The sequence below is a fragment of the Neoarius graeffei genome, chromosome 11, assembly GCF_027579695.1.
Source record: "Neoarius graeffei isolate fNeoGra1 chromosome 11, fNeoGra1.pri, whole genome shotgun sequence".
NCBI classification, from domain to species: Eukaryota; Metazoa; Chordata; class Actinopteri; order Siluriformes; family Ariidae; genus Neoarius; species Neoarius graeffei.
The window spans coordinates 34,822,930-34,845,138 of record NC_083579.1 but is presented as its reverse complement, the minus strand read 5'-3'; the positions used below and the strand labels follow the sequence as shown (position 1 = coordinate 34,845,138).

At 40.0% G+C, this 22,209-nt stretch overlaps 1 pseudogene; it reads left to right on the top strand.

The window, feature by feature from the left end:
- The first annotated feature begins 1,244 nt into the window (after nucleotides 1-1,244).
- On the top strand, nucleotides 1,245-13,852 carry LOC132893814 (zinc-binding protein A33-like; annotated as a pseudogene).
- Nucleotides 13,853-22,209: the final 8,357 nt, after the last annotated feature.

Below are 22,209 nucleotides of genomic sequence, written 5' to 3'. Positions count from 1 at the left end.
ACGAATAATTTGTTTGCCAGTCTAAAAAAATTTACTTTTTTTTTCTTTTTTTGTATTTTGATTTGTCGTTTTTGTTTGATATTTCAAAAGTATTGTATGAACATTTTGCAACGGCCAAAAGATCATTAAGGTGTCAATAATTATAGCCACTGCTCTAATACTGTCTGAAAACATAGTGAAAAATATAGTGCATTATTTTATACAGTAATGTATATAAATTGTGTAGAAATGATATACCAGATTGGTGATGTGATACCCAAAATTCGTTATGTTGTTTGGTTAAATTCAAATGCACCCTCCTTGCTCTCTGAGGGAAGACAGCAGATTACTATGGCAACGTTCACGTCCCCTTCAGGATTTGCCTCAGATTTGTTTAACAAATATAGAGGGCATTCATTGTTGTGGGAAGCCTTTTCTTTAGTCAGTTTGTTTGACACAGCTAATAATTGTGTAGATAATGAGTTTGTCCTTTATTGTGATAGTTATTGAGATTTTAGTAAAACAAACAAACAAACAAACAAACAAAAAACTTTACTTGTGGGCTTTTCGCAAGTATAATAAGATTAAAAGGGGAAGTCACAGTTTGTGCTTTTTCTTCATTGCATATGTTTGTGTTAATTTTCTCTCTCAACCAGTACAAATTGGATATTATAGTAATAAATCAGCTATTCTGATTTATAAAATCTGATGATGTCTGACTTTATGACTGAATGCATTTTGAACACTTAAGAAAAGCTTGTTTTATTTTAATTTATTTTTAAACATGGCTGTCATCGAAAGCATCATCAGGAGCACAGCGCAATTAATTTTATTTGTCTCCAAATCCCCCAAAGTTATATACTGCCGTTTTAATAATAAAATCAAACTCGCTGCAAGACGAGACCAAAAAATAACTGAGTAAAGTGAGTGAAAACCTAAAGTAATAAGTGCATTTCTGTGCATCTTCATCTTTTTATACATTTCTAAAAACAGAATTACTTTGTTTGATTTTTACAGCCTTTGACTATTAGATATTTTTTCCTTCATAAGTTGCATTATTTACCTGCATGACTAAAATCAATAGTAAGCCTAAATATTTCATAAATATTACTCATGTTTATACAGATAGTACTAAATGGTTGGTATAAGACAGATTTTGTGTTTAACAATAGGATCCGCCTTCCACTGTTGAGTGAAAGTGAAACCAGACCAGTCAGGGAGCTCACATCAACCAGGGCAACTTCTGTTCATCATAATAGCTGAATTTAATGTTTGTGTATCCAGTGGATCTGTTCAAATTTGAGCAGTTTTGAGAAACAGTAAAGTGAAGGTATGTACTTCATTTAATATTGTTTCATAGTTATGAAGTTCTTCCAGGGTGTAGTTTATCACACTGTACTGAAACAGTCCTGTGTTTTTCTGCTGATGTACAACATTAGTGATGAACGGGAAAAAAAGAAAAAAGAATCACACTCAGTAAACGAATTTGCAAGTTAAGTTTAATGAAATATTTAAATGTGTGCATCCATCTGTTAGGTCTGTTTAGGAATGTTTCTGCCTCACCGGTCTGTACGGGGTGAGGCACAGACATTCCTTATTATACAAGGATATGGGAAACTATAAAAGATTATTAGTTACTGACTGAGACCTGAGAGAATGCTTAGAATGCTGATTTCTTTCAGAACAGGTTAAACAAGAGAAGGAAAAAGGACATGGCTGAATATTCTTCACCACAAGCAAAAAAAGCCAGAATGGGGAGCACAGATACACATACTGACTGTAAGTTACACAATTTTACATCAAAAGGTATCTAATTTATCAACTGTGTGACTGTATAATAAACTATGAATAACCATGTTTCTACACACAATGTTATTTATCAGTTTCTTCTTGGCAGCAGCTAGTTTTTAAAATTGGGGAAACACAGGTGTCTGTTATTGATGTGTATATCTGTGTATGGCCCTGTGTTATCTGTTTTATCTTCATTCAGCCATGCTCATTACAGTTTTACACATTCGGGTGGGACAAGTGACAAGAGTGCTGTCCAATGATAGATATAAAGAGACAAGAGATTAAAAATAAGAGATTTTTTTCTATGCAAAACCCACACTCCTATTTACTTCTAGTGATGCATAGCATCCAGGTGGGACTCAAAATGGCATAATGAGTTTTAATCCTCCTATTTAAAACCGTGTACTTCTGCTACTACATTTAACTTGCATCGGAAAAATTAGTCATTTTCAACCTCCATGCATTTGAGGTACCAAGTCAAGGAGGTGGGGGGTTGGGACACGGGCGCCTCCATGTTTCTATTTCAAAAAGCTAACCAGGTGTTTGTGATGAGTGATGTATATTTACCTCCTTAAAACAGTGAAAAGTATAGTCAGTGTTTAACTTGTTATATCTACAGTATTAGATTGTTAGTGTTGTAGTTAAATCTGTCTGTATATTGATTGGGCTAAAGCAAATACTTCTATATCCAGTTGTCAGTAACAGTGTTGAGAGTGTAAGCTCGAAACAGCATACAAACATGGCCACCTCTAACGACAATTCCTGTGAACTACTGCACCCTCCATCTCAGTTTATTAATTATATCTGTCACTTATTCCCTCCGTAACCTTTCCTATTTAAACAGCACTCTCACTCCCAGTCAATGCAAAGTATCGTTCAGTGTTTTCTCTCCTGTTGTACCAAGCCGTTTACTTTCCACCTGTCCTCTCGTTTGCTTGACCTAGTTTACATTATTCTTGACCTCGCCTTTTCATCTCGCATGTGCTACTCTGTTTGCTGATTGACTGACCCCTGCTAGTTTCTCCGACCTCAATTCTCGTCTTCCGATATGGCTTTGTCTACAGTCTGCTTCACCCGCTCTCCCCGGACCTACATCCGCAAGTGCCTGCACCCTGACAGGATACTTTGCCTATTTATGGATGCAGCAGAGGAGGTGAAGCAGACTGCTTTGAACAGTCAGGGGCACCTCTTAAGGAGAACATCAGCAGATGCTTAGCGACCTCAACATCAGGATGGTGCAGTTTGCTGCTATTATGTCGCAGGCAATGAGCCAGCCCTGAAAGCTGTCTTTCTCCAAGGCCTCCGTCCGGAAGTATTAAGTGAGCTTGCATGTAGAGATGATCATCTAACTCTAGATTCTCTTATTGAGCTCGCCATCCAGCTGGATCACTTAATCAACAGTCGACCGTCTCTCAAAAACACTGCCACACCAACTCCTGCCACCGATTCACCTACACCCATGGAGATATCGCAAACTTGTTTAAAGTGCTCCAAAAGAGAAAGAAGGAAGCACAAGGGCCTTTGTTTCTACTGCGGGGATCCCAGTCACCTCATCTCCAAGTGCCCCATTCATACTCCAGTTCCACTGAAACCTCATCCAGCCCAGTGAGTTCCCTGATACCATTTAAAGCACAGCCATTCAAAATGCCAGTCTTACTGAAGCTATCGTCATCAACACACGTGCTCTCTGCTTTTGTTGACTGAGGTGCGGTGGGGAATTTCATTGACAGTGCACTCTGCCCACTAACGTTCTGCAGAGACCATTCAGCATCTGAACCATCAATGGAGGTCCCATAGGAGATGGACTCGTCACCACTCGCACGTCCCCCCTGCACATTCAGGTGGGAGCCCTCCAATCAGAGCGCATCTCGCTTTTGGTCACCTCCACAGCACATCACAATATCATTCTGGGCTGTCCATGGCTACAACTTCATGATCTGCTGATGTCATGGGAAAACAAGGACATTATCCAATTGTCACCCACCTGTTTTCAGAACTGCCTCATTTGTCCTCAACTGACTCTCTCCTCCACATCCATATTCAGTCCCCAGTCTGATTCACTAGATAATGTTCCTGAATGTTACCTGAACTTGAAGGAGGTCTTCAGTAAGGGTAGGGCATGCAGCCTACCTCCACATCGCCCCATGACTGTGCCATTGACCTCCTCCCAGGTACATCTCCCCACAGTCGCATTTATCCACTGTCCCAGACTGAACAGGCTGCTATGGAGGAGTACAGTATGTGCAGGAAGCTCTTGAACAGGGGTACATCCACCCTTCCACCACCCTGGCCTCAGCAGGCTTCTTCTTTGTAGAGAAAAAAGGAGGTGGTATTCGACCTTGTATTGATGACAAGGACCTTAACCAAATCACTGTGAAATACCCCTATCCTCTTCCTCTGGTGCCATCAGCCCTGGAACAATTATGTACAGCTAGAATCTTCTCTAAACTTGACCTACACAGTGCATACAACCTGAGCCATATCAGAGACGGGGACGAGTGGAAGAAGGCATTCTTCCAAATCCTCTTTCTTAGTTTTCTTTTTAGCTTCATAGACTTCGTGGATTTTAGTCATTACTGTGCCTCTTGATAGTGGCTTGTAGGACGCATCAAGAGTTGCAACTTTCAAAACTTCTGTAAAGCCCTTATCCTCAACAATATTAATCAGCCTACAGTCCTTGGCAATCCATTTAGCAATTGTGTCAGTCAACTTGTCAGAGGTAGATTTACTTAATGCCCTGCATTCGGTGAGCGTGGTCTGACACAAACCAGGCGTTACACCTGAAGTTGGAGCCCCGACAAATACATGCTTGGTGTTGAGATGGTACTTTAAGCTTGAGGTGCTTTGGTAAAAAGAAAACTCCTTCCTGCAGTGTGTGCAAATGACAATGTGTTCATTGATTGTTCCATCTTTGGTTTTTTTTTGTACTCGAACTTCCCATCCAGAGGGCCAACAGGTTCTTCGGGTTTCTCCATCTCACACGGGTCACAATCAGCCATAATTTTAGAGTCACAACAAGTGGGTGGAGTGGGTTGAATTGTGGGATATACTGGGCGGGTCATTTTGTGCATGTGATAATGCGTTAAAAAAAGTTAGCGCATTAATTCCACAAATTAATCATACCGCGTTAATTTTGGCAGCCTAATTTAATTATGTTTAACCTGTACAGAATAAGTGGCTACAGATAATGGATGGATGGATTGATGGATGGATAGAAATTTTATTTACTTTCATTTTTTATGTCAAACAGTTGGACATGAAGCCAGGCGCATCCTGCCTGAAGCACAGTTGCTGTGTTTTATTTGTGTGAAAGTGTTCACTGATCCTGTCACCATTCCATGTGGACACAACTTCTGCAAGAGTTGCCTTAGAAAAACCTGGTATAAGAGTCAACATTGTTATTGTCCATTATGTAACATAAGCTTCAGCAAGAGACCTGTACAGGAAGTGAACCCATCACTGAGCATGGCTGTGGATAACTTCAAAAAGAAAAGTACTATGGACCAACCAGAGGTTCTTTGTGACATCTGCACTGGTGTGAAACAAAAATCCATAAAATCCTGTCTGGATTGTGGTGTGAATTTCTGTTCATCTCATTTAGAGCCTCATAATTATGTTGAAAATTATAAGGAACACAAACTAATCAATCCAGTGGAAGACCTGAAGAAATACAGATGCCAGAAGCATGGGAAACCTCTGGAGCTGTTCTGTAGAGATGATCAGAAGTGTATGTGTCAGTTCTGCACTGATGGAGACCACAAGAATCACAATATTATTCCATTAGAGGAGGAGAGTGGACAGACGAAGGTCAGAGACACAAACATCAGTGTTAAATATTTTTATGAAGAATGCAAATGAATTCAAATGTTGCATTTGTGAAATGTAACTATTTAAAATGAAACTATATATTTTCATTTCTGTGCACAGAGTCAGCTGCGTAAAAAAAAAAACAGAATTGCAGCAGATGATCAAGGAGCGACTGAAGAAGATCCAGGAGATTAACCACAAAGTAGAGCTCAGCAAAGTGGGTTCAACATGATGTAGTTCATATCTACTGCATTTCGTGTTTCATATTTTGTTTGTAGAATGTAACAAAGTGGCACTGTTAGCTGATCTTCACTGTTATTTGATGAAAGTGAGATGTTACTCTGCTTTAGAAAGAGAAACCAGACAGTTATGAAGTCTTCACTGCTCTAATTCATTCCATTGAGATAACTCGGACTGAGCTACTGGGGAAGAAGCAAAAAGCAGTAAAGAATCAGGCTGAAGGACTCATTAAAGAGCTGGAACAGGAAATCAGTGAACTTAACAGGAGAAAGACTGAGCTGGAGCAGCTCTCACACACTGACAATCATCTCCACTTCCTATAGGTCAGTGTTCCTCTCTCACTCAACCACAATGCAGAACATCACAGACCATCAAACTGAGGGATTTCTCCTCTCTCCTGTCCTACTGTAGATTTACCCGTCACTGTGCATCGCTCCACACACCAAGAACTGGACTGAGATCAGGATTAACACTGAACTGAGTTTGGAGGCCCTGAGAACAGGTCTGTCTCAGCTTCAGAAGAATCTGAATGAGAAACTCAGTAGAACGCTGAATGAGAAGCTAAAGGAAATGGGTGAGAAACCTGTAACAGATGAATTATCTTATCAGAGGCTGTTGATGATTGGTTTATTTATCAGTGAATTAAAGTACAACCCCAATTCCAAAAAAGTTGGGACAAAGTACAAATTGTAAATAAAAACAGAATGCAATGATGTAAGCAGCCCATGCCACACGCACTAATGCAACGCCATACCATCAGAGATGCAGGCTTCTGAACTGAGCGCTGATAACAGCTTGGGTCGTCCTTCTCCTCTTTAGTCCGAATGACACGGCGTCCCTGATTTCCATAAAGAACTTCAAATTTTGATTCATCTGACCACAGAACAGTTTTCCACTTTGCCACAGTCCATTTTAAATGAGCCTTGGCCCAGAGAAGACGTTTGCGCTTCTGGATCATGTTTAGATACGGCTTCTTCTTTGAACTATAGAGTTTTAGCTGGCAACGGCGGATGGCACGGTGAATTGTGTTCACAGATAATGTTCTCTGGAAATATTCCTGAGCCCATTTTGTGATTTCCAATACAGAAGCATGCCTGTATGTGATGCAGTGCTGTCTAAGGGCCCGAAGATCACGGGCACCCAGTATGGTTTTCCGGCCTTGACCCTTACGCACAAAGATTCTTCCAGATTCTCTGAATCTTTTGATGATATTATGCACTGTAGATGATGATATGTTCAAACTCTTTGCAATTTTACACTGTCGAACTCCTTTCTGATATTGCTCCACTATTTGTCGGCACAGAATTAGGGGGATTGGTGATCCTCTTCCCATCTTTACTTCTGAGAGCCGCTGCCACTCCAAAATGCTTTTTTTATACCCAGTCATGTTAATGACCTATTGCCAATTGACCTAATGAGTTGCAATTTGGTCCTCCAGCTGTTCCTTTTTTGTACCTTTAACTTTTCCAGCCTCTTATTGCCCCTGTCCCAACTTTTTTGAGATGTGTTGCTGTCATGAAATTTCAAATGAGCCAATATTTGGCATGAAATTTCAAAATGTCTCACTTTTGACATTTGATATGTTGTCTATGTTCTATTGTGAATACAATATCAGTTTTTGAGATTTGTAAATTATTGCATTCCATTTTCATTTACAATTTGTACTTTGTCCCAACTTTTTTGGAATCGGGGTTGTAAATTGGGTTAATGAATTTTACAGCTTTATCCAAATCAAAGTTTACATTAAAAGCATATCTAGTCTAATGAATGTCCTAATTTGTTGTAATTAGTCCCCAGAGAACTGAAGAGGCTTCAGCACTATGCAGGTAAACTGCAGATTCTCTTTCTATTTCGATTATTATACATGATAATAGTGAAACCATAATAAGAGTCATTTTGAATAACTTGCGCTAAGACATAGTTTAAGTTTTAAACCTCTGTAAATCATCTAAAAATAATCTTTAGAGTAACTTTAGTTAGTTAGTGCACTGATAGCACCATTTATATAAAATTAGAACGTTTGTTACTGTATTTCTTTAACTGATAAATAAATAAAGGATTTGAATTAACATCAATTAAATCTATCATATACTTATCAAAAGTAAAAGCCTTTACCCATGCACCAGACAAAGATCTGACTTTTCTGAATAGTTAGAGTTTAAACCTATATTTTCTACATTATTTATAAATCTCATGCAACAATAGCTTCTTTATTCCATTATAGTGCCTTTATCATTGACTTTCAAGTCTCATGGCTTCTTGCAAATTGTACACAACAACCACAGAACCAAATTAACATTCATGTTTTTCATTCAATGGAACCTCATTTACTTAAAGGGCCCATGTCATGGTGGTTTGTTGATGCTTTAAACGGGCTCGTGGAGGCTTCCGGATGTTATATCCGCAGCTCATATCCTTTCTGAAAATGAACCCTCGGTACGTAGATATAGCCTCCTGGGAGAAAGCCCCATTTCAGCGCTTTTCCCAGTGCGTCGTTTTGCTAATGAGAAGCAGGAGGCGGGGAAGGGTAGACGGTGGGGGCGTGCCATGGGGGGAGGGGGAGGGGCTGCCGTCTGCCTCCCAAGCCGGCCGAGAGCGCTCCTTGTCGGGCATGGCCAGGCGGGCGAATGCCCTGGTCCGTCCGCCCTGTCTAAAAAAATGGTACAACTCGAGCCCATGGTAAAACTGGGACTTTGTCATTTTTTCCCGCCTGAGGCCCATGGTAAAACTGAGCAGTGGGACTTTGTCATTTTTTTTCTGCATGAGGCCCATGGTAAAACTGCACTTCCAGGAGGGGCTGCCGTCTGCCTCCCAAGCCGGCCGAGAGCGCTCCTCGTCGGGCACAGCCAGGCGGGTGAATGCCCTGGTCCGTCCACCCTAGGGCTGCTCGATATTGGAAAAAATCAATATCACGATTTTTTCAGTAAATATCGATATCGCGATTTTTAAAACGATATTTATACACCTTTTTTTTTAAAGCCCCGATCATCAACACCCGAGGCACCGGGCCACATTTTTATAGTACAGGCCTCATAGGCTACCTGTCAACCCTTCCCGTTGTACCCTGAAACGCCTTTTACTTAAACTATTTACTGTGCAAGCGCGTACTTTGCATAGGTCCTATAGCCTGCACAAGGCTCACGTTCTCCTCACTCAACATTTCCGATCACAGAGGATGGAGCCAGCGCTGGTATTACCAGTGATTACTGCGTAACGTCCACACTGGCTCGTAGCCAGCCAAGGATAAAATCTCTCTCTCACACACACACACACACTCACACACACACACACACACACACACACACTACAACGTAAGCTTGTGTGTTGTTAAGACACCAACATTAAACACGCACACACACGGACTGGCCATTGGGAGTAGCGGGAGTTTTCCCGGTGGGCCGGTGGTTCAGTGTGGGCCGGCGGAGAAAAAAAAAAACAGTTGCGCGCTGGCCTTTAATATGATAAGCAATGTTAACAGTTTCTTAAAGAAACTGTTAAGATTGCTTATCATATTAAAGGCCAGCGCGCAACTGTAATAAGCAATGTTAACTGTTTCTTTAAGAAACTGTTAACATTGCTTATCATATTAAAGGCCAGCGCGCAACTGTAATAAGCAATGTTAACTGTTTCTTTAAGAAACTGTTAACATTGCTTATCATATTAAAGGCCAGCGCGCAACTGTAATAAGCAATGTTAACTGTTTCTTTAAGAAACTGTTAACATTGCTTATCATATTAAAGGCCAGCGCGCAACTGTTTTGTTTTTTTTCTCCGCCGGCCCACACTGAACCACCGGCCCACCGGGAAAACTCCCGCTACTCCCGATGGCCAGTCCGTGTGTGAACACGCACAATATAGAGACAAGTCCTTAAGAATTAACATACATGAAAATAGCTCAGCGGCATGTAAACATTCCCTGAAAGTGTAGGTGGCACTGCGGCTAGATGCTACGTGAAATGGCACAAGGCAAACACCATGCTTCGCTCAGTCAACAGACAAAATCCACGAACCCAGTAGTCCTCCTACTACTGTGGGTTAGTGTTCTGTGGCCAAAAACACCCTATGCACAGTCATTCCAAAACATCCCCACTAGTTGCAGGTTATGTCTCAAATACAGATATGCGTTGTGGATTAAGCGATCTATTTTCAAGCATCAGGCTTCTCTTCCTTCATCTTCCAAATGTGGACTCCGCTATCTTTTTGGCATGTCAGCATTGAAATACCATTTGCAGAGATATTTCACTCGCCATTAGGAAAAGTAAAAGCAACACATGATTAGGGCTACATGATTAGCAGGGGGACACCGTTTTAAGCGCACGGAATTTTAAAAACAATGTAATTACATCTGAGTCCGTCTACATCGCGCAATAAACCCGTCCTTAGCAGAACCTACTTCAAAGCATGATGCTAGCTGCAGATGCACAAGTCAAAATCAAATGAACCCAAGTAAACATACCGCGGCGGGCAACATTAATAACCAAATTGCCTTACCTTAAAACGCTGCCTTGACCACAGGACGACTCGCAATTATTCCACTTAAATCCACATGGTTTAACACATCTAACACAGCTAGCAAGCTGGATATGTGCTAATATTGTTGTGCTTGTTTTCTTCCGTAGATGCCATTTTTACATTACCCAGTCCCACATCCAAAAATATGACGTAAATGTATGTTAATTGTATTATTATAACTATTAGCAAGCAAATCAAACAACATATTAACAAATCAATATATCAAATCACCCAACACGTATGAAAACAGAAGAACTGATTTTTTACTGTTGCGGAGATATCGCGGGAGTAGAATGGATGACGTATACAAGGCTACGGTGTGCCTTAGGGGACAGAAGGGTTGTTTTACCTTACAAATGACAAAAAATCGTTTCATATCGATATTATGAATTTTGATATCGTTTGACACCAATATCGATATCGTGATAAAAATACGATATATTGCACAGCTCTAGTCCACCCTGTCTAAAAAAATGGTACAACTCGAGCTCATGTACCTGGCTAACTGCAGGAAGCGGTTAGCTGCACAGCTAATGTAGCCATTGCTAGGCTAACGCACCGATTTTAAAACACGGCAAAAACGACCAGTTATACAATTACTTGTTCGGTGTTTGTTGCTGATGTGGCAGGGATGCTTGGCACAGACCCAGGCTTCAGTGACAGTTGATGTGCAAAACCTGCCCTGTACTGTCCCAAGTTGTGGAAACATTCATCAGGAAAATGCTTCTGACAAACATACACCGTCTTAGGTAGACTCGACAGCGTATTATTGAAGTAAATAAAATTAAGCCACTGCGTCTTCAGGGGCTCTCCCGTCGGCAGTAAAAACAGACTCCGTTCTGTGTTGTCACATCCATGTACAGCGCAAAATGTAGTCATGTGTTCTGCGCATGCACAGTAGTCTTCACACATGCGCAGTAGGCTTGGTAGGACAAACATCAACTTTTGAGTTGGGCGGGCAATCCATACAGTGGGTGGGAATCCAGAGGGGGGGCGTGGGGATCATCTCCCTTGCTGACATAGGCAAGGGAAGAGTTTATCAACGTGCCGTTTTGACGCGCCATTCTCAAATGTTGGGCATAGTTTGGTTTACACATTATGAAATTTCTAGCCACTGGGGTGACTTAAGAAGGTCAGAGGAACTCATTTTAACGTTAAAAAACCTCAGAAAGTGAAAATTTCATGCCATGGGACCTTTAAAGATTTTTCAGACATTGCTGCTGCTCTCCTAGGCTGTGTGTGTGTGTGTGTGTGTGTGTGTGTGTGTGTGTGTGTGTGTGTGTGTGTTTTGACAATGCACATCCAGTTAACGGGAAAACACTGGGAGTGACGTGATCAGACTAAAATATCGGGAATTATTATACATGCAGGACACTTTTTCCATGGAATAAAAACTTTTTTTTTCGCAGTCCAGTTTCCATCAAATCTTGCACTCTGATTGGCTGGCGAGTGGGTCCATATCCTACAGTATGGACCCCAGTTATGGACCTCTGGTGACTCGCTCATTCACAACAAAAACAACAAACATAGTAGCAATTTTTGTCAACATTTATTTTCGCATTTCTCAGGAGAATAGCATTAATTTTACATCATAGTGATAATGACAGTCTTCACAGCGAAAGCGAGTTTTACTACCCTGAGGAAGAAGAAATAAAAGAAAACATTTCAGGAGAAAGCTAAAAACCTGTAACTGTTGCTAATGCCAAGCAAAAACATGGCTGAATCCTGAATGACTCAATTTCATATAAATAGGGGACTACATAAGCGGCAAAATGTAGTTTTTTTCCTGCCGTGAAAGTGCACTTGTATACCGAGGAGGAAGCCATTTGCATTACAGCCGTGAATGAGGATTCAAAATGGCGGCACGCCTCGGCTCGGTTTTCCCTTTCGGGCGCTCTCGTTTTCTGTTCGAATTTGGTAAAGAAAAAAATAAATATATTATTTACCAGCTTAAGGTCGGTCCGTATCGTGAAATACCGTGACCTCGGCCTCGAATACTGACCTCGGCCCAGAGGGCCTCGCTCAGTACTTTCAAGACCTCGGTCACGGTATTTCACGATATGGAACTCCCAGCTGATAAATAACATATGTATTCTATTCCCTTCTTGCAGCTTTCATTCATTTGGTTTGATAGCATGCAATATTGTCAGCATAACGCTTATCATACATGTATTATGTCACTCTCCCCAGTGGAGAATGAGCACTGAATATGGTTCACAAAACTCCATGGTTGTCAAGACAACATGACGTAACACGTCAGAGCTGATGAGAATATTCAATGAGAATTTTCTGCTGCACATGCACAGAAGTATTTCTTTGTTCACTGGGAAAGAGAAAGACATGTTGAGCACCTGAAAGGCTACCAGAAATTCATTAGATATTCTTCACACATTTTTACAAGACAAAAACATACCAAATGACATCGAAAAACTGGAAAAGACAGTGTGTGTGTATTATAATGATAATATTATTGGCTGGGTTTTTTTTCATGGCATCTCAGATATATTCCATTCAGCTAGCATGATATTCAACTCGTCTTCGACTCGTTCAACATCATGCTAGCTGTGAATGGAATGTATCTGATATACCACAAAAAAAAACCCAGCCAATATTATTTCATTATGTCACTCAGATCCACAATGCATTTCATATGAAAAATGTGAGTTTTTCAACAAAAGAAGATAAATTTCATATCTTCAAGCCAATTTGTGATTTTCTTTGTATTATATAGACACATTCACAAATAAAACATAAAACAAAAAACAATTCGGTATTCTCATGAGTGGGGTGTGTGTGTGTGTGTGTGTGTGTGTGTGTGTGTGTGTGTGTGTGTGTGTGTGTGTGTGTGTGTGTGTGTGTGTGTAAAAATGTATGTATACAACACCAGCTTATAAATCATAATTGTTAACTGTTATTTATTTGACGATGATGAATAATTCACCTTCACTCATTACATTGTGTTCTCAGTGGATGTGACTCTGGATCCTGATACAGCTCATCCCCATCTCATCCTGTCTGATGATAGGAAACAAGTCACGTATGGAGACACAAAGAAGAATCTCCCAAATACCCCGAAAAGATTTAGTTATTATCTTATAATCTTGGGAGATCAGGGTTTCTCCTCAGGGAGATTTTACTATGAGGTGCAGGTCAGCGGGAAAACCATGTGGGATTTAGGAGTGGTCAGAGAGTCTATTAAAAGGAAGGGAAAAATTGAGACTTGTAACCCTCAGAATGGATTCTGGATCATGACTCTGAAGAATGGAAATGAGTATCAGGCTTATGATGATCCTTATATCTCCCTCTCCATGAGCAAAAAACCCCAGAAGGTGGGAGTATTTGTGGATTATGAGGAGGGTCTGGTCTCCTTTTATGATGTTGAAGCCAGGTCTCATATCTACTCTTTCACTGGTCAGTCTTTCACTGAGAAACTCTATCCATACTTCTGTCCTTGTTCTAATGATGGAGGTAAAAACTCAGCACCACTGATCATCTCTCATGTGTAAAATTTCACCTCCCTATATCAGGAGTGTGTGAAAAGACAAGATTTAAAAAAAAAAGCAAAAAAAAAAACTTTTTCTCATCTTTATCTTGGAGAACACATCACTACATGAGTAATAATCTGTTATCATTACTGACGTTATAATTAGTAATTATAAACTCACCGGCCACTTTAATAGGAACTTGTTCTTGATTCTAAGAGTCCTGTTTTTGGCTAGCAGAAATGGAAACCAACTGAGACATATTTCTGCTCGCCACGGTTGTAAAGAATGATTATATGAGTTACTATATCCTTCCTGGCAGCTCAACCAATCTGGCCATTTTCCTCTGACCTCTCTTATCGACAAGGCGTTTGTTTCCACCCACAGAACTGTCGCTCACTCAATGGTTTCTGTTTTTCACTCCATTCTGTGTAAACTCTAGAGACTGTTGTGTGTGAAAACCCCAGGAGATCAGCAGTTTCTGAAATACTCAAACCAGTCCATCTGGCACTAACAGCCATACAACAGTGAAAGTCACACTTTGAGATCACAATTTTTCCCATTCTGATGTTTGAAGTGAACATTAACTGAAGCTCTTGATTTGTATCTACATGATTTTATGCATCGTGCTGCTGTCAAGGGATTGGTTCATTAGATAACTGCATAAAACAGCAGGTGTCTCGGTGTACCTAATAAAGTGGCTGGTGAGTGTATACTATTATTTTATATCCTTTTCAGTTTATGTGGAGTATATTGTGCATGTCTTTTAAAAAGAAATAAAAATATAAAAATGTATGATAAACCTAGGGTTCACCTTTTTTGTTAGAGAAATAATTTCAGAAATCAGCATTATTTTTTCTTTTCTCACTCATAAAAAAATAAATCTCTCTCTCTCTCTCTGTTTATATTTGTTGTTTGCATGAAAAGAGACACAATTATAGTTTACTGAATCTGCCAGCTTGACCAGTTGACTAAGTGTGTCGTTAAGGGTCTAAAATTATGATTCATACTTGAAAAGAAGGGCGGCACGGCGGTGTAGTGGTTAGCGCTGTCGCCTCACAGCAAGAAGGTCCTGGGTTCGAGCCCCGGGGCCGGCGAGGGCCTTTCTGTGTGGAGTTTGCATGTTCTCCCCGTGTCCGCATGGGTTTCCTCCGGGTGCTCCGGTTTCCCCCACAGTCCAAAGACATGCAGGTTAGGTTAACTGGTGACTCTAAATTGAGCGTAGGTGTGAATGGTTGTCTGTGTCTATGTGTCAGCCCTGTGATGACTTGTCCAGGATGTACCCCGCCTTTCGCCCGTAGTCAGCTGGGATAGGCTCCAGCTTGCCTGCGACCCTGTAGAAGGATAAAGTGGCTAGAGATAATGAGATGAGACTTGAAAAGAAACATGTAGGATTGAGTACACCTTTTCTACTGCCAGCTGGTTAGACCCAGCTAACACAAGCTAGCTAGATAGCGAAGAACAGCCACACAACACTGACACTGCTCATGCTTGTATTCTAGTAAACTTTTGTTTGTTTGTTTTTTTAAACAAATATAGTTGATATAATTTAGTTAGTAATGAGATTAGCCAGATAATTATTGTCTTTTCTGTTCAAGGGTAACAAGATCAAACATCAACTAATTAAAACTAGCCAGATACTCACAAACTAATTTAGCTAGAGCGACCATTCTTCCTTCGCTAACAGGAAAATCTTATTCGTAGATGCTGATAACCAAACCATATGATATGAAATTACATTTTTTTAAAGAATTAGCTTCTCAACTTATTTGATTGGAAAACTATTCATCCAGTTCTTTTACATGTTAATGTTCTTTTACTTCTGTCATCCATTTTATATTTTTCAATATAATACACCATGTCTTGTTTAATTGTGTAATTGTGGTGTGTGTTATTTAACATTTATATTACATTCATATCCAGATTTTTTTTTTTTTTTAATGAAAGTGTGTGACTTTACAGTGTGTTTTACATTGCATAAATTTAAGGCATTTTCTGATTTACTGTTGATTCTTGTCATCACTTAAATGTGAATAAAAAATCTTTTACACCGTTTGCAAAGTCTGCTGATTATTGGATAATTTAATTGTAGTCACTGGATTTTGCTAGTGGGCACTTCTCAGAGTATTTGGGAAGATTTTAAGAGAAATATAGAAAAACAAGAGAAATATAGAAAGAAAAATTGATAAATAACAAAGCACTACCATTGGAGCAGTAATAATATTGTCTCAACAAATTGTCAGAACTGTCTAAATGTCTAAATTTACTCGTAAAGTGAGACCAAATGCACAAACAGGTTAATTTGATCTCTGTAGTAGGGGTTCTCAAATATTTTGAAGTGTGAATTTCCCTCTGGAATTAATAAAGTGATCTATCTGTCTCGCCAGGAATCCTTTTGACTGTAAAATAAATTTCACAGATGCTAGTGAACCATAATCCTACCACTCAAATATTAGGCTCATTATTTTGTGTGGATTAATTAGTTCGTTAGTTTGTTTGTGTTTTTGAGATTTGGATTAAAGTCAAACAGACTAATCCAGTGGTGCTTGAAAGTTTGTGAACCCTTTAGAATTTTCTATATTTCTACATAAATATGACCTAAAACATCAGATTTTCACACAAGCCCTCAAAGTAGATAAAGAGAACCCAGTTAAACAAATGAGACAAAAATATTATACTTGGTCATTTATTTATTGTAGAAAATGATCCAATATTACATATCTGTGAGTGGCAAAAGTATGTGAACCTTTGTTTTCACTATCTGGTGTGACCCCCTTGTGCAGCAATACCTGCAACTAAACGTTTCCGGTAACTGTTGATCAGTCCTGCACACCATGGAGGAATTTTAGCTCATTCCTCCGTACAGAACAGCTTCAACTCTGGGATGTTGGTGGGTTTCCTCATATGAACTGCTTGCTTCAGGTCCTTCTACAACATTTTGATTGGATTAAGGTCAGGACTTTGACTTGGCCATTCCAAAACATTAACTTCATTCTTCTTTAACCATTCTTTGGTAGAACAACTTGTGTGCTTAGGGTCGTTGTCTAGCTGCACGACCCACCTTCTCTTGAGATTCAGTTCATGGACAGATGTCCTGACATTTTCCTTTAGAATTCACTGGTATAATTCAGACTTCATTGTTCCATCAGTGATGGCAAGCTGTCGTGGCCCAGATGCAGCAAAATGGGCCCAAACCATGATACTACCACCACCATGTTTCACAGATGGGATTAGGTTCTTATGCTGGAATGCTGTGTTTTCCTTTCTCCAAACATAATGCTTCTCATTTAAACCAAAAAGTTCTATTTTGGGCTCATCCATCCACAAAACATTTTTCCAATAGCCTTCTGGCTTGTCCATGTGATCTTTAGCAAACTGCAGATGAGCAGCAATGTTCTTTTTGGAGAGCAGTGGCTTTCTCCTTGCAACCCTGCCATGCACACCATTGTTGTTCAGTGTTCTCCTAATGGTGGACTCATGAACATTCACATTAGCCAAAGTGAGAGAGGCCTTCAGTTGCTTAGAAGTTACCCTGGGGTCCTTTGTGACCTTGCCGACTATTACACACATTGCTCTTGGAGTGATCTTTGTTGAATTTCCTCCATGAGTACACAATCTGTCTGACTGTGGATTGATGGAGTCCAAACAAGCCACAGTGCATTGACTGTATGGTCGGACACTTCTTACTTCAATAGATATTATGATTATTATGATAACCTGACGCCCAATGGGCCTGCCTGTTATAGCACCACCACCTGGCCAAGCAGGAAATGTGCCAGAAATTGGCAATGCCTTAACTGATTGATCTGACACTTTACAAAATATTGTGTATTATGATTGTGATGATAGTCACATGTGTAATTCCGATGCCTAGCACAGCACCACCATCTGGCCAAGCAGGAAATGGGAAAAAAATGTGCAATTCATTGATGGATTGATCTGAAACTTTACAAAATATTGGATATCATGAGTCTGATGATATATACAATTCTGTGCACACTCATACACACACAGTCATATGCATATTTATGCATACACACTCTCTCTCACAAGTATGCACTCACATGCACACGCAACATCTATGAGCACACTCTCACACACACACTTTCTCTCTCTCTCTGACAAACAGACACACACACACACACACACAATAATAGCGGAGCTCCAGCGGAGCACAATACCTAAGAAAAAATGGTAAACCCATCGAGTCAATTTTTTGTGGTTTGTCCGTGTACGTGTACCACCAGTCATACACACCGCCTAGTGGTCAATGTTAGTAATTACCAGTCATACACACCGCCTAGTGGCCAGTGCTAGCCAGTAAAGAAATAAAACAAAAGAGACTGGCTTGGACATAAGAAAATTCTACAACCCAGAAACAGATGGGAGCTCCGCTTTTGGGCAGTGCCTAAATCTATATATTAGTGACCTGCCATCATTGTGCATTTTGTTGCAGACATATGAAAACTCTGCATGTACAGACACACACACATACACACACACACTGCAGACACAGGAAAGCTAAGATGACTTAAGATTACAGCGTGAGATAGAGATAAGGAGGAGACACATGTATAGTTTTGTACATATATAAATGTACATTTTCACACCACAGAAACACACACACACACGTCATCTTTGTCTGACTATCTCTCATCCGTCAAGCAGTCATGGCATTTGCAACATGCACATCACCTTTGAACATTTGATGAATATATGACATGTGACTGTTTTGTTGGGCGGCGGGATGTCCTGGGTTGCGGAACCACACGTGCGAGGGCCCGTCAAGGCCGCTAGCGGCTTTAATGTTCTCTTACATCTGTCATCCATTTTACATTTTTCAAGATAATGCAGTGTTTGTCTGGTTTAACTGTGTAATTGTGGTGTGTTTTATTTACACATTCATATTACATTCACATTCATTTAAAAAAACATTTTCAATGTGTGGGTGACTTTCAAATGGTTTTATATTGTATAATTTTAAGGTATTTTCTGATTTACTGTTGATTCTTGTCATCTCTTAAATCTTGAATAAAAATCTTTTACAAAGTTTATAAAGAGTATTTAGGAAGATTTTAAGAGAAATACTGGTAAACAACATGGGAAATAGATAAACAACAAGAGAATTAGAAAGAAACAGAGAAACAACAGAGGTGTGGCAGCAGGGGCGTGGTCGAGCTTCAGCAGTGGATGAAGAGGAGGCAGGTAGAACCAGCAGGTAACATGTGATGAGTCTCACCTGTCAGATTACCAGCAATTTATTTGTGTGTCTCTTCTGATTTTTCAGGAAAAAACGGTAACCAGAGATACAGCTGAGCAATCCACTGGTGTGTGTGTGTGTGTGTGTGTGTGTGTGTGTGTGTGTGTGTGTGTGTGTGTGTGTGTGTGTATATACATGCCTAGGGTGCATAGAGAAAAAGAGTAAAACGAAGACACTGAGAAGTGATTGTAAAATGGAGAATAAAACACACCTTGAGTTGCTGCAAGCCTGTCTCTCATTTCCTCATTTCCTCAACCTGCAAAAGTGTTACAAACGGCAGTGTAGCAGTAATAATAATATTTCAACAAATTTCCAGATCTGTCTAAATGATTTACTTGTAAAGTGAAACCAAATACACAAACAGGTTAATGTGATCTCTGTAGTGCAGGTTCTCAAACCTCTTGAAGTGTGACTTTCCCTCTGGAATTAATAAAGTGATCTATCTGTCGAGCCAATAACCCTTTTAACTGTAAAATAAATTTCATAGACACCATTGAACCATAATCCTACCACTCAAATATTAGGCTTTTTTTTAATATTTGGATTAATGTTAACCAGACTAAAGACAATAAGAACTTCATGATGCATACGTATGTCTTTGACAGTTGTGGATTGTGATGACCAGAACAGTAAACTCCTGTAGTCTTAGGAAAACTGTACACACACACATTTTCCTGAGTTTGATATGAGAGTTTTGTGTGTTGAAATGAGTAACAGCCTCGTGGTGCTTCAGTGAAAATGAAACCAGACCAGTCTGAAAGCTCACAGGAGCAGGAAAACTTCCTTGGAAAACAAATGCAGAATTTAATGCCCACATAAAGAATAGACATAAAGAGTAATGAATGAATGAATGAATGAATGAATGAGTTTTGAGAAAGAGAAGAGTAAAGGTATGTACTGTGTTTCTTATATTTTATTGATCAGAATGTTTTCCAGGATTTTGTTTTGTTGATTTATTAAACTGAACTGAGTAAAGAGTGCCAGATAAAATTGTTTCTGAACCCAGTGAAATATGAGCATATATTATTCAGTTCATGTATAACAGTGGTGATAAATATTAAAAATGAGAGAGCACATGCACAGTAAACAAATTTGATAGTTAAGATAAAGGAAATGTTTCACTGTGCTGTTATGTGTGTTTTAAGAATGCTACTGGACGAGTTGCAAACATAGTTTTTTTTTTTTTTTTCATGCCCATGATATTTCTTTATGAACTTAGTTGGCGTGGTTGGTTATTTTAATACGCGATTCCAGAGGGTCTCTGACCTCGGGGTGGAACGGTACATGTATTTGTACTGAACCGTCACGGTACGGGTGTTATGGTTCGGTGCAGGCAGTCATACGGAAAATACACGGTACAAAAATGTATAAAACATAGGTGTGACGATCGATGAACGTAATGCGGAACCAAATTTGGCTCGCACGAGTTCTTTCCGGACACCTTAAACTGTAAGCCTGAGCTCAAGCTGATTGGCGTCTAACCACCACTGAGCTCTATTGAGGTATTTCACCTGACGTCACAGGGTCACGTGACGCCCCGGTGTCCGCCATTTTGGATGGCAAGCTAGCTAATGTCAACAACAGTAGCTAGTATGTTACTGTAGCAATGTTTACGTTCAGTCATTTGGATGACTGTTAAAACCTTTCAGTCTCAAGTTTTTCCTTTACTGGATTTACTAGTTTACTGAGCCAGCGAGCCCCGGAGCGCTAGCTAGCCGGCCAGCGAGCCCCGGAGCGCTAGCTAGCCGGCCAGCGAGCCCCGGAGCGCTAGCTAGCCGGCCAGCGAGCCCCGGAGCGCTAGCTAGCCGGCCAGCGAGCCCCGGAGCGCTAGCTAGCTAGCGCCAGCCAGCCAGCCCCGGAGCGCGCTCAGTAAACTAGTAAATACAGTAAAGGAAAAACTTATAACGGGCCATGTCTCAACAGACTAAGAAGTTATTTCAATGACATTTAATAACATTTTGTTTATCCTGAGGACCGAAAGTAAATGAAAATGTGAACAAATCTTAGCTGTCAGTGAACAATCCTGGTGGAAGCAGGTAAACGTCGTTCTATAAGCCTGCTAACCTCAATTTTTGCAAATACCTCTCCCTCTGCTCGCCCTGTAAATGCCCTACGTCGCTGGATAGTGAAGGTGTTTTCTGCATCTCGCTCCTTTTTCTTTTATGTTTTTCGTTTGTCGCCTTCCTCACATTCAAACTGATTCGAGCCGTGCCGTCCAAAATGGCAGCATCACATGACTTGGTCACGTGAGTGAAATACCTCAATATAATATCTGGAGGGCTCAGAGCCTATTCCCCGCTGTAGAGACGAGTGAAGCCATCTGGCTGCCATCTTTCCACTCACATCGCGTGTATTTGACTCATGTGTTAAAGCGTCGTATCTGATCAAATTTGTCCCCAGAAAAGTATCTCCTGACTTTGTTTTGCCTTTCATTACCTCCTCTTATTTTTTCAACTTTATCCCCATTCCATACATATCTTTATATTGCTCCCCTTCACTGTTATTGTTTTTTTTCTTTTTCCAGTTCAGTCTCTGATCTTTTTTTTAATGACTCTTTTGCGATTATAATTATTTTAGCGATCATTTCAGATTTTCTCTTATACCGTTTATCTTTCTCTTTCATATATTTCTTCTTTCTTTTCTATCTATCTATCTATCTATCTATCTATCTATCTATCTATCTATCTATCTATCTACTTTATTCTCACAGTCATATCTTAACAGTATTTATTGGGCACATAATTCACTGTCACAATATTCATGCAGCTTGCAACCAATATGACCAATAACTACTGTTCAGACATGACTGTGAGAATAAAGTGAAAATGGCAAATAAGATGAGAAAATAATCATTTCGACAACTGTCCGAAAGAGAAAGGAAGTGTTGTATAGCTTTTGTGTTGGATAGATAGATAGATAGATAGATAGATAGATAGATAGATAGATAGATAGATAGATAGATAGATAGATAGATAGATAGATAGATAGATAGATAGATAGATAGATAGATAGATAGGGAAGAACTATATGAAAGAGATACACTGTATAAGATAAAATAAGTATATGATATGGCTGGTGATGATTCCTGTATCTCCCTCTAACTGAGAGAGAAACTCCAGAAGGTGTTTGTGGATTATGA